Source organism: Dendropsophus ebraccatus, chromosome 2, assembly GCF_027789765.1.
Source record: "Dendropsophus ebraccatus isolate aDenEbr1 chromosome 2, aDenEbr1.pat, whole genome shotgun sequence".
In the NCBI taxonomy this organism is placed as follows: Eukaryota; Metazoa; Chordata; class Amphibia; order Anura; family Hylidae; genus Dendropsophus; species Dendropsophus ebraccatus.
In genome coordinates this window covers 11,769,940-11,783,405 of record NC_091455.1, presented here as the reverse complement: position 1 = coordinate 11,783,405, position 13,466 = coordinate 11,769,940, and the positions used below count along the sequence as shown (strand labels likewise).

Below are 13,466 nucleotides of genomic sequence, written 5' to 3'. Positions count from 1 at the left end.
TGGGTCAGTGCATTGCAGATGGTTACAGTGCACAGCTGTAGTTCTGTCCATAGCTACGTATCCACGGACGTGTGAATGGGGCCTTAGGGTGTTCAGGTTTTTGGATGCAGTTTTTGAATGGGAAGGAATTTTAAAGAGAAATGTATGAAAGGAAAGACTAGAAGGAACCCCTAAAGAGATGGCCAATACTAGTCCACGACGTCACAGTCAGGGCACAACGTCACTTAAGTCCTAGAAGGAACAGCAGCTCCAACAATGCAAAAAATAGTGCGCTCTGGGGGTAGCCTGAACGCTAACAGCAACTGAGCAGAACTGTGAATGCAGCTCTGGATGTAACCAGGAGACACCCATGATCTAGAGTACAACATTTTTCCTTCTGCAGCAGCCTCATAGGCAATTTAGCGACCTGCAGCTCCATTCAGAGTTCAGGGTCCTAGCGGTCGGACCCAAGAGAGACAGCATATGATATAGATATACAGAATTACACGCATATTAGTGCTATAGGAACTGTTGGCCCATTCCTGTGATCGCTGCAGCCTCTTCACTGTATACAATTGCTCATCCTTGCAATCACTTAGCAGTCACGGTGTAGAGTAACACACTGTTACCTCATCACTGAACATGACAAAGCTGCAGTACCTTGCAACTAGCAGTACTGTATCAGTAAATAGTGAAGAGGCTGCAGCGATCACATGACCCACTCTGACAGCTGATGGGCAGAGGTGCTGGAAGTCAGGACTACGATCGGACACTGATGTCCTGCCTAAGAAATATACCAGGTAATGTAGCTGCAGCTTCTTTCTACAGTTCTGGACTCTATAGGACAGTGGCACCACCTGCTGGAAGTAAAGTAATGACAGCGCTGACTGTGTGTTAGCTTTAGCTGGATACTGGATCCTCTTCTCTTTACCAGGGCCGTTTAAACATTAGTCACAGAGCCGGGGAATGTGAAGAGGGAACGTGACGTGATCCCCCGACACCTGTCCTGTCAGACAATGCTGTAACCACAGGTCAGGGGGCGAGAGCGGTGACTAATGTGAACATTTAGGAGCGCTCAGTGCTATGAATAACAAGGACCTGACCCATAACTGCGACATGAGATCAGCACCAAACAAAGCAACCACAAATAGAGGTCTGTGTATGTATACCCAGCATCACCTGATGTCTATATACCACATGGCCTCAGACACAAGAGCAGGCACATGAACTTGGCCTAAAAAGAAACTTTTTAAAAGAAACAAAATCTAGGTGTCACATTGCAGCCCTCCAGCTGTGGCAAGACTACAATTCCCATCATGCCAAAGCTTTGGCGGTCCAGGCATGATGAGTATTATAGTTTTATAACAGCTGTAAGGCTACGAGTCCTGGACACCTAAACATCCATGAACAGGCTTCATCTGCATGAGAGATCACAATGCTGCCCCCTGCTGGTTCACACTGGACAAACCCTGCAATGCTATACATATTTCCAGGGGAAACAATCGCCTCTCACAATGCACTGCAGCAGATTCAAGGACCACACAGACTCTCACTTAAAGGGGTGTTCTGTACAAATATCTATAGTTATGGACAGAAGTGGAGAATCTTGGAGGACTTTGCCTTTGTACTCCAGCTGCAATTCTAGTTCCTGTATACTAGTACTGAGCTGTGTGAACCCCCCCCTTACACTCCAGCCACTGCTAAAGCTGGATTCCACTTCTGTAGGCTGGCATCAAACTCTGTGAAACCCTTAGGGTATAAACACACACACCGTATACGCAGCGTATTTACTGCTGTGATATGCAGCAAATACGCAACAAATACGCAGCAGATTAGATCTAAATAACTGAACTAAGCATCAAATCTGCACCATCAAATCTGCTGCAGATCTGCTGCGTATACGGTGTGTGTGTTTGTACCCTTAAAGGGAATGTGTTGCTTAAATTTTATTTTACTGATTAGAGTTAGAGTTTCACAGTTATTTTTTTTTTATTTGTACATTGATATGGGGGCAGCCATATTGCCTGGGCTGTTTTTAACAGCATTTAGTAACATGCTTTACAGTAAGACTCATGGATATGGACTACAATAGAAAGACTCTATCCCCTTGTGAGACATTACTGAGCGCACTCTGTGACCTGTGAAGAGGTCATTCCACAGGGAGCGGCTATTGTCTCCTCTATCTACCGGTGTCACATGACGCTGCAATGCAGTACAGGTCACTTTACTGCAGCCTCCTCTAATCACCACAGACGAAACAGGAAGTCTCAGCTTAGTTTTAGCCCCAGTGGTGAGAAAGAGAACTGCAAGTTATCAAGGATTATTTTATAATATTGATAAAAAAAAAATGGAGAATTAGAAAAAAAAAAAAGTCACCAAAAATTCTATGTTTAACATAAAAACCTTACAAAATAAGTTATTTTCTGATTAGACGTTCCCTTTAAACTCCAGTCACTTTCCATGTTGGGCGGTCACGGTACTATGTAATCTGCCCTTGTACTCCAGTCACAGGCTGCCATATTGCTGTGGGAAACCCCTATACTCTAGTCACTTCCAAAGCTGCAATCCCACTGTAGGCTGCCACTGTGCCGTGCAATGGGGAAATGCAGCTTTAGAAGTGACTGGAGTATAAGAACAGATTTACAGACCACAGTGTTGATGCTTTTTCTTTCACCCAAGATCTTATAGGACTTAACAGAAAGTTAAATCATCCGAGCGGCACATTGTATGGCGATTTCATGGCGCCGTATAAATCCCACCCTGGGGTTATTGTGGCCATGCTTTATTAATATAGTCCTAGTTGTGGGTGAATTACATGTACTTAGCGGGTGATGAATATCGCTGGATGGGGGTGGGGGAGGCGGTAATTAACCAGGCTCATTTGCAGATAGCAGGCGGCTTCCCTGAGGCTACCAGCAGATTGGGTTTCATCAGCTCCTTGAACGCTGGTTACGTCCCAGCACCGAGACGCTGAAACGGAGATTCCCAGGACAGCCGGGGAATGCAGATGTTACGCGTCTGTCGCTGACCGTACAGCGAGATGCCACCAATCCCAGATGGGGCTGCATCCAACATACAGGGTTATCGCTCTGCATGGTTACATATCTGGTTTCTGACTGCTCAACTGGTGTTATAAAATTATATAGATTTGTAATTTACTTCTATTTAAAAATCTCCAGTCTTCCCATACTTATCAGCTTCTGTATGTTCTGCAGGCAGTGGTGTATTTTTTCTCTACTGCCACCTCTGTCCATGTCAGGAACTGCCCAGAGCAGGAGGGGTTTTCTATGGGGCTCTGCTGCTGCTATGGACAGTTCCTGACATGGACAGAGGTGGCAGCAGAGAGTACTGTGTCAGACTGAAGAGAATACACCACTTCCTGCAGGACATGCAGCTGCTGATGAGTACTGAAAGACTGGAGATTTTCTAATAGAAGTAAATTACAAATCTCTGGCAGCAGCTGATTTAAAAGAATAAAAAAAATTGTTGGCGAACTACCCCAATTAATACTTACTACGCTGGGAGCCACACGTAAGGGAAGATTACAATAGGCGTATGATAAATTCTGTCAGCCACCAGTAGGGGACGCTAACTGTATACAAATATAGACAGGTCCCACTGTAACACTACATCTCCCAGCATGGCCAGTTATTAGCTATCTGGGTATAATGGTACACGATCGGTAGGGGGTGAGGTAAACAGCCATAGTGTCTATGATAGATTCTGTCTGCCTGCAGCCATTAGTAGGGGAAGCCAGAGGTATACAGGTCCCATAGCAGAACTACAACTCCCAGCACTAACCAGAGCCTCCCCCACCATATCACACCCACTGAAAACCAGGAAGCTGAGGTCTGAAGGGCTGCTTGAGAGGGATACTGAGGTGAGTGCAGACACATCTGGATAACCTGAAACAGGGAGCAAAAACAAAGAACAATCCTATTCCTCTATAAAGTCTGGGTGTCACAGGACGAATACCATGAACCGCGTGGAGTGAAGACAATGATCCCACCAGGCCCAGGCTATATATGGAGGCCGCACTTCCACTAAGGAAGGAAACAAGAGCCCCCCCCCCCATATCACTAAGAACAATGGTCAGCACCAGTCACCACGGATGACGATATCCACAATACACATCATTACCTTACAAGGCGGAGGATGGCCATTTACACAGTGCCACCAATATTATGGAAGGACTACAACACCCATCTTCCTTCACTGCACACCAATCCTTAAAATCCTCTGTGCTGCTGGGGACCCAGCATGGATGCCGCCTGCCTCAGTGTGCCATAGCCTGTGTATGGGAGAGCGAGCGCCCCTCTGATGCCGCCGCTCTACACTCAAAGAAGTGACATGCCACCTCTCGGAGAAGGTAGCGGCGGCAGCGGAGAAGCGCACGCTCTCTCATACACGGGCTATGGCACACTGAGACAGGCGGAATTCCGCCTAATTTACTCAGCGTGAACATACCCTAATACTCGGACAGTTACGGCCTGTAAGGAGCATGAGCAGCACAAAGTATTTCAGGAGAGAAGTGTGCCCTTCTTGTGGGTCACTGACAGAGTTACAAACTGTAAGGAGCATGTTCACAGCAGCCCAGTGACCAACAAAATCAGCCGTTTCTCTCCTGAAATACTCTGTTCTGCTGTGAACCCTGCTACTCTGCACCGTGTAACTCCAGGATATTGCAGTTGTCTCCATTCCTATATACTTATATCAGAACATCATTCCTCTCTTCAGAAGAGTATGGATCACTCACCTCCTGAAATACTCTGTGCTGATAAGGGATGCTTTTACTACCCAACTAATGTTGCTGTCCTTAAACCACGACACGGTTTTCAGCAGCACAAAGCATTTAAAGGGGTACTCCAGCCAAAATAGTTTTCTTTCAAATAAACTGGTGTCAAAGTTCTACAGATTTGTAATTTACTTCCATTTAAAAATCTCTGGTCTTCCAGTACTTATCAGCTGCTATATGTCCTGCACGAAGTGGTGTATTCTCTCTAGTGTGGCACAGTGCTCTCTGCTGCCACCTCTGTCCATGTGAGGAACTGTCCAGAGCAGGAGGTGTTATCTATGGGGATTTGCTGCTGCTCTGGACAGTTCCTGACATGGACAGAGGTGGCAGCAGAGAGCACTGTCAGACTGGAAAGAATACACCACTTCCTGCAGGACATACAGCGGGTGCTAAGTACTGGAAGACTGGAGATTTTTAAACAGAAGTAAACTACAAATCTATATAAACTTTCTAAAACCAGTTGATTTGAAAGAAAAAGATTTTTGCCGGAGTGCCCCTTTAAGGTGAAGTGCATTTCCTATGAGCTGTAGCAGGCTGACAGTGATGCTGTGAAGTGGTGCTTGGCAGGCGAGGACTCGGTGGTGACATCTGTGGGGTGCGGAGCTGTCTCGAGTCATTTAGGAGTCACAGAGCAGCAAGTGTTCATCGCCATGCGGAGAAGATTAGTAAGAAGTGACATCCAGATGACACTGGAAGGAGGAGAGAGAAATCTTCAGCCGCCAAACATCCTGATCACAGCACTGGAGGAGGTCACGGTATGACTTAATGCAGCTCTCAAAGGTCTCCAGCACGGCCGATCAATAGAGACATAAACCTGACAAAGCATTCAGATCCCGGGAGACAGTCAGCAGTGCCAAACCCCTTCCCAGAGAGCGCCACCTAGAGGGCAAACTAGGAACTGCAGCAAGGTACTAAAGGCACTGCATACAAGCAGAAGAGAACCGATACTTCTATAGAGCAGTGGTATCTTTTATAGAGGATGTGGCTATGTAGAACACGCTGTCCTTTCAATGTTGCTGAAACCTGCGACAAATACATTAAAGGGGTAGTTCACACAATTTTTTTTTCTTTCAAATCAACCAGAAAAGTGGCAAAGATTTTTAAATTACTTCTATTAAAAATTTTCAGCACTTATCAGCTGCTGCATGTCCTGCAGGAAGTGGTGTATTCTTTACAGTCTGACACAGTGCTCTCTGCTGCCACCCAGAGCAGCAGCAAATCCCCATAGAGAACCTCTCCTGCTCGAGACAGTTCCTGACATAGACAGAGGTGGCAGCAGAGAGCACTGTGCCAGACTGGAAAGAATACACCACATCCTGCAGGACACACAGCAGCTGATGGGTCTAGGGACTAAACAGAAAGCATTGTGGATCCTGACCCGCAACCGTAACACAGACACAAAACTGCAGCTGTTCGCTGTCCATATTATATGTGTGTGAGATTATCTATACACTGCTGTCCACCAGTCACATGTCATGGCTGAAAATGCACTTTTTTTTTGCCCATTTAATCAAAGCTAAAATGAAAGAGGCCAAAACAATCTTCTGCACTGACCCTCTGCAGTATATATCTGGGTGCGGGATGGGTGTATGAGCGGGCACAGTGTACAGCACACATGGCACATGAATGAAGCAGAGTCTTACCTTACTTGGCACTGAGGGTATACGAGAGGTTGGCGACACCCTCTGCCGCTCACATCTGGACTTGCCTGCCGATCGCTGTGAGCTGAAGCTTTGGCTCGGAGCGGAGAAACCACAAACTCAATAACTCGGCCTGTGAAGAGAGGATTTGTGCATAGATTAACACAGTGCGAGCTTCATTAACCCCTTCCCGACAGAAATGATTAATTATCAAGTCATTGAGATGTCTCGTCTGGATCATGAACCTGGAACATTACGGAACCCGCTGTGCCAACTTATCCAGATAAACAAGTAGCAATGCGAGCGGTGCGTGACCGCGTACCAGACCCAACACGGTGCCATCTGGGACAAGACCGGACAAGACCCAGGTAATCGTTTACGACTAACTTTCTGGTTGCTTCACATTGAGGTCTATGAACGCTCCCGGCCACTAAGTAAAGAGGAGGATTGTCCCATAAAGTTTATTCCTTATCAATGGAAGTCAGCGGGGTGATCAGCTGATCTTCACGGCATCTGAAAGCAAATTCATGGTATTACTCCTGCAAACTCATGGTATTACTGGAGTTAACTGTCTTTTTAGAACTCTGCATCCCTCTGTTATTCCTCCTGCAAATGTGTGAACAAACTGACAACTGGGTGTTACCAGTTCGCTTGACAAAGGGGCGTGTCCTGCAAAGTGTGCTCTGATTGGACGGCGCCAGTTTATATAGAGACACTGGACCTTTGGATCATCTTCGCTTTGAACTCCCTGTTGTGTCACTTCTCTTTTACTGCTCCTGGAAACGAATGGACAAACTGACAATTGGGCGTTGCCTTGCCCTCTTTAACGAAAAGGGTGTGTCCCTGCAAAATGTGGCCCAGCCAGCTCTGATTGGACAGTGTGATGGTGCGTTTACACAGACAGATTTGTCTGACAGATTTTTGAAGCCAAAGCCAGGAACAGATTATAAACAGAGAACAGGACATAAAGGAAAGATTGCAATTTCTCCTTTTCTCAAATCCATTCCTGGTTTTGGCTTCAAAAATCTGTCAGATAAATCTGTCTGTGTAAACGCATCATTAGCCTGTGTAGAGTTGTCAATTTATTTATATACACTTCTAGTAGTAACAACAGAGGAGCGGCACAGCACAATTCTAAGGAAAGATGCAGCAGAGCTGCCAGGTTTAGTAAATAGGAGTAGTCCCACAGATTCACCATCCTGAAGCATCTTATCTTAGAGCATGGGTGTCCAAACTGCGGCCCTCCAGCTGTTGCAATACTACATTTCCCATCATGCCTGGACAACCAAATCCAAAGCTTTAGCTGTCCAGGCATGATGGGAACTGTGGTTTTGCAACAGCTGGGGGGCCGCAGTTTGGAGACCCATGTCTTAGAGAATGTGCTGTGCCGTTCCTGTATTATCCCGCTTAGAAACGGTTACAGTGGGAGGTGGGCGTGCCCCTGCGGAGTCTGGCACAGAGAGCTCTGATTGGACAAGGCCAGATGACGTGGAGACACGCCCCCCAAATGGTGGCAGCAAGCAGTCATACATTTCCAGGAGGAATAACAGAGGAAATCCACAAAGCAGCTGAAAGACGAACCTCACCTGAATTGTTACATTATGAGGAAGGTGTTTATTAATCCTGACATGGCGGGGCCGGCAGACGCTATCCGATAGCCAGGAAGGTTTATGGGGCATCAGGTTCCAGCTCCAGGTCATTGGGGTGTCAGGGCTACCCCTCCCTGATGTTGTATCTATAACCATCATCATCCCGACGACATATAGAGGATACCCCCAGGATAATACATCATCCGCGTAAACATGTGGGATTACACCCGGCAACCATCTTTATTTGCTCACATACAGCGGTCATAGGAAAGACACAGTATAGAGAGGGCGGCAATGTATAGTGAGGGGGAGAGAGAGAATATGTCATAGAGATGGAGAAAGGAGAGAGAGAAAAAGAACAAGACAGGAGATCGATAGATAGATAGATAGATAGATAGATAGATAATCCCTTTAAAGTTCTATACAAGCTTCTCTCAGTATATAAAGCCCCTTCGTGTATATAGGAGCTCTCTCCTGTAAGTATGAAGCCCTACCTTATATATGAGCAGTCAGTGTACATATAAGCCCCTCCTGTATATATAATCCCCCCCACCTTATCTATGAGCAATCAGTGAATATACAAGCCCCCTCCTGTATATATGAGCCCTCTCTATATATGAGCAGTGATGGCATACATATATACACACAGCACACACACACTAACCCCACAATCTCTGCTCAGCATTACACAAAAGGCAGCAAATCCCATCCTGAGATGCCCATGTACACAGGCTGTGCCCGGAGACAGACAATAGGTGGCATGACAGGCAGGGGTGGACGGTACCGTGGGTGAGCACCAGTGCACGGCTACAAGCCTGGCATTTCCTCCAGGGCTCCGGCGTCCGCTTCCTTTTGTGCTCCCCCTGATCTGGCAGCTGTCTCAGAGAGGACGGAGATGCAGGAAGCCGAGCACAAGGAGGAGCGAGCACACGCAGCCAGCAAATCCCCGGGAGCAGGAAGTGTGTGCAACCTGATAGTGCGAGAACCTGCTGGAGAGAGCGCACAGCCGAGAGTACACCCCCCCCCCCAATCATCCATTATAGCCCGGAGCACCCCCCATCATCCACTACTGCCGGGAGTACCTACCCCTCCCCCCCCCATCATCCACTACAGCCTAAAGCACCCCCCCCCCAATCATCCATTATAGCCCGGTGCACCCCCCATCATCCACTACTGCCGGGAGTACCTACCCCTCCCCCCCCCATCATCCACTACAGCCTAAAGCACCCCCCCCCCCCAATCATCCATTATAGCCCGGTGCACCCCCCATCATCCACTACTGCCGGGAGTACCTACTCCCCCCCCCATCATCCACTACAGCTGAAAGCACCCCCCCCCCCCCAATCATCCATTATAGCCCGGAGCACCCCCCTTCATCCACTACTGCCGGGAGTACCTACCCCCCCCCCCCCCATCATCCACTACAGCCGAAAGCACCCCCCCCCAATCATCCATTATAGCCCGGAGCACCCCCCTTCATCCACTACTGCCGGGAGTACCTACCCCCCCCCCCCCCCCCATCATCCACTACAGCCAAAAGCGCACCCCCCCCCCCCCAACATCCACTACAGCCGAGAATACCTCCCTCCCCCCCCCCCTCAACATCCACTACAGCCGGGAACACCTCCCCCCCAACATCTATTACAGCCGGGGAACACCTCCCCCCCAACATCCACTACAGCAGAGAGCACCCCCCCCCCCATCATCCACTACAGCTGGAAGCAACGCCCCCCGCATCACCCACAGCCGGGAGCATCCCCCCCCCCAGCATCCACCATCATCCCCAGAAACCACAGCTCCCTGAGAGCACACCTCCCATCATCCTCGGAGAGCATAGCCCCCCCCCCCCCCCCATTATCCCTGGAGAGCATAGCCCTGGGGAGCATACAGCCCCATCACTATCCCTGGGGAGCATCTCCCCCCATCACTATTCTTGGGGAGCATTCCCCCATCAGCTCCCCAGGTTGTCCCCCGGCTTTCCCAGACTCTTCAGCTGTAAACTTGCAATGCCGGAGCTGGTGACAACCCACACACCCTGGCCGCTCTACCACCACCTCCGCACGGACCCTGGAGAACGTTCTGCATATGAAACAGAGGACCACAACAACAGACAATCAACAAAGCCTGCCGCATGCCCTCCTGAGCAGAAGGAAACACCTGGAGGTGCAAGGAATAACCTGGATGAGTCACCCTGAAAGCCACCGCTTCTCCATTCCTGCTCAGCACCTTCTGAGAAAGAGAAGAGGAACAGGGAAACGAGACCGGCATGGGAGGGGGGAGCGACGGACTACACGGATTCTGCTGAAAAGCCCAACAAGTACTGAGAACCAAATGAGAGACTGAGCGGGAGAGATAAGAGATCCACCAACATGAGATCCATAGAGAGGGGTCTAGAGAGCGAGAGACACACAGCCATGTCAGATCACTTCGTACAACAACGTCCCCAACTCTAGGGCTGTATCAGACGACCAGATCCTGTCTGTGTAAAAGATGGAGGACTGTGTGTGTGTGTGTGATGCTTTCCTGCTATCAGCTGCACATCTCCTATAATACAGGGGGATGACCATCGGCTGTCAGCTGCCCATCTCCTATAATACAGGGGGATGACCATCGGCTGTCAGCTGCCCATCTCCTATAATACAGGGGGATGACCATCGGCTGTCAGCTGCCCATCTCCTATAATACAGGGGGATGACCATCGGCTGTCAGCGGCACATCTCCTATTATACAGGGGGATGACCATCGGCTGTCAGCTGCCCATCTCCTATTATACAGGGGGATGACCATCGGCTGTCAGCTGCACATCTCCTATTATACAGAGAGATGACCATCGGCTGTCAGCGGCACATCTCCTATTATACAGGGGGATGACCATCGGCTGTCAGCTGCCCATCTCCTATAATACAGGGGGATGACCATCGGCTGTCAGCTGCCCATCTCCTATAATACAGGGGGATGACCATCGGCTGTCAGCGGCACATCTCCTATAATACAGGGGGATGACCATCGGCTGTCAGCGGCACATCTCCTATAATACAGGGGGATGACCATCGGCTGTCAGCTGCCCATCTCCTATTATACAGGGGGATGACCATCGGCTGTCAGCTGCCCATCTCCTATTATACAGGGGGATGACCATCGGTTGTCAGCTGCCCATCTCCTATTATACAGGGGGATGACCATCGGCTGTCAGCTGCCCATCTCCTATAATACAGAGAGATGACCATCGGCTGTCAGCGGCACATCTCCTATAATACAGGGGGATGACCATCGGCTGTCAGCTGCACATCTCCTGTTATACAGGGGGATGACCATCGTCTGTCAGCTGCACATCTCCTATTACACAGGGGGATGACCATCGGCTGTCAGCTGCCCATCTCCTATTACACAGGGGGATGACCATCGGCTGTCAGCTGCCCATCTCCTGTTATACGGGGAGTTGTGCAGCTGACAGCCCACGATTATTTTAGCAGGTCCAATCGACTGAAGTTATGTTCACACACTGTAATGAATTTGGGACACTACTAGATTACACTAGAACAACGGCCGTACAAAATAATGATCATGATAATATACGGTTCACACACTAGAGCCTGCAGGACGGCAGAAGTATGAATGAAAATCAACGATTTCCATACACACCCATACGGCCAGTTAACTTGTATGGGTGAAGAATAATGTTCCTACAGCCGATAATGCAATATCGTCCGGAGGAATGCGTAATACAGCAGCCGTTGTATTAAGTGTGAACATAGCCTTTAGCCGTATCGCTTTTAGCAAAACAAATCTTCCCTTCCGTCCTGATAGTTTGTTGCAATGTATCAGTGCAAATAAAAAAATATCAATCTGGTGTTCAAACTGCTTACCATATAGAAGATTGCCTGGATACAACTGTAACAAACCCTCTGCTGTGAAAGTTTTAGACCTCTAGACAGCTTTGAAAACTGACTGCACACGGAGATCCTGAAAACATGATCTGGATCCTACTAGAAATGACAATTACTAGATGACACAAGGGTCAGGTGCTGGCCGGCACTGGCGGCTCCATGCTGCGCAGCGGCACGTTCCGTCATTCCGCAACGAGAGGGAAATGTGCCGTCAGCTCCTAATATAGGAAAAGGCGTTCCCCATTCTCATCCTACAGGAGGGGAAACCAGCAGTGACATCCTGCCCAGTGCACACAACAGACCAGGACACACTCTGCTACAGTCAGTGTATGCGATACACAATGAAAGCCCTAGGCCACAACACTGTGCAATGCTCAACTACACTGGACAGCAGGTGGATCTTCATCTTCACCCCCGATAATAAGGGGTCCTCTATGGACTGTTCTTATAATCTATGCACATGTCTAACACACAACCAAAACACTGGATGGATAGCGAGGCACTATCCATAGAATGGTGCAGGGAGGGTCCATGTTCACATGGCACAGCACCATACATTTCATAGTGGTTGTGCGTGGTACTGCAGGGTCATCACTTCAAGTCAACAAGACTGATCTGCAATACCAGACACAACCACCACCAAACATATGGCACTGTGCCTTGTAAACCACAAAGGGGAGCTGAAACCTTAAAGGGAACCTGTCACCCCCCGTGCCGGGGTGACAGGCTCCCGACCCCCCGTTAGAGCCCCCTATACTAACCTAATCCCGCCGGGTCCCGCTTCTGGAGGTGGTCGGGTGATGAAGATTTCAGCCACTGCAGCCCGGCGCGCGCGCTGAGAGATGAGTCCAACACCCATAGAGAATGACGGAGCGCTGGACTCTACTGTCATTTTCTATGGGTGTTGGACTCATCTCTCAGCGCACGCGCCGGGCTGCAGCGGCTGAGATCTTCATCACCCGACCACCTCCAGAAGCGGGACCCGGCGGGATTAGGTGAGTATAGGGGGCTCTAACGGGGGGTCGGGAGCCTGTCACCCCGGCTCGGGGGTGACAGGTTCCCTTTAAGAGTCCGAAATTGATGGCATGTCCTACACATAGGCCAGAGATGGGGAACCTTTGGCCCTCCCACTGTGGCAAAACTACAATTCCCATCAAGCTTGGACAGCCAAAGCTAAAACATAATGGGAATTGTAGTTTTACAACAGATGGAGGGCGGCACGTTTGACACCTAGAGTGATTGTCAGCATTGCAATCTGTGGTGGTCTCAGTTTTGTCACTTTATGGGTTATTATAGATACTAAACTATAAAAGGGAATACAAGACTGTTGGGGCATGATGGGAGTGATGGTTATACAACAGACTTATGCTGCGTTTACACGAAACGATAATTGGCCCGATCGTACGATTAACGATGTCGGAGTAACGATTTTTTTCTTCATAACGATCAGCGTTTAGACGGTACATTATATCATACGCAAAATCGTTTTGCGATCGCTTAAGCCTATCTCACACATTGGTTAAATTGGCGAACGACTGTTTACACGGAACGGTCAGCAAATTTTTTGTGAATGAGG

The 13,466-nt window shown here is 48.8% G+C and overlaps 1 protein-coding gene across 3 annotated transcripts in view; it reads right to left on the bottom strand.

Annotated features, from left to right (window-relative positions):
- Window positions 1–13,466, bottom strand: part of PTK2 (protein tyrosine kinase 2) — a 168,706-nt gene that overhangs the window by 140,638 nt on the left and 14,602 nt on the right. The window contains exons 1-2 of one of the 3 annotated variants that reach the window (XM_069957046.1): window positions 8,788–8,878; window positions 6,418–6,547 (exon numbers count right to left, since the gene is read on the bottom strand). The gene's annotated coding sequence lies outside the window, so the exon portion shown is untranslated. Of the gene's footprint in view, window positions 1–6,417; window positions 6,548–8,787; window positions 8,879–13,466 lie in introns of those variants that run through there. The other 2 variants (XM_069957045.1, XM_069957047.1) reach the window with 2 other exon arrangements.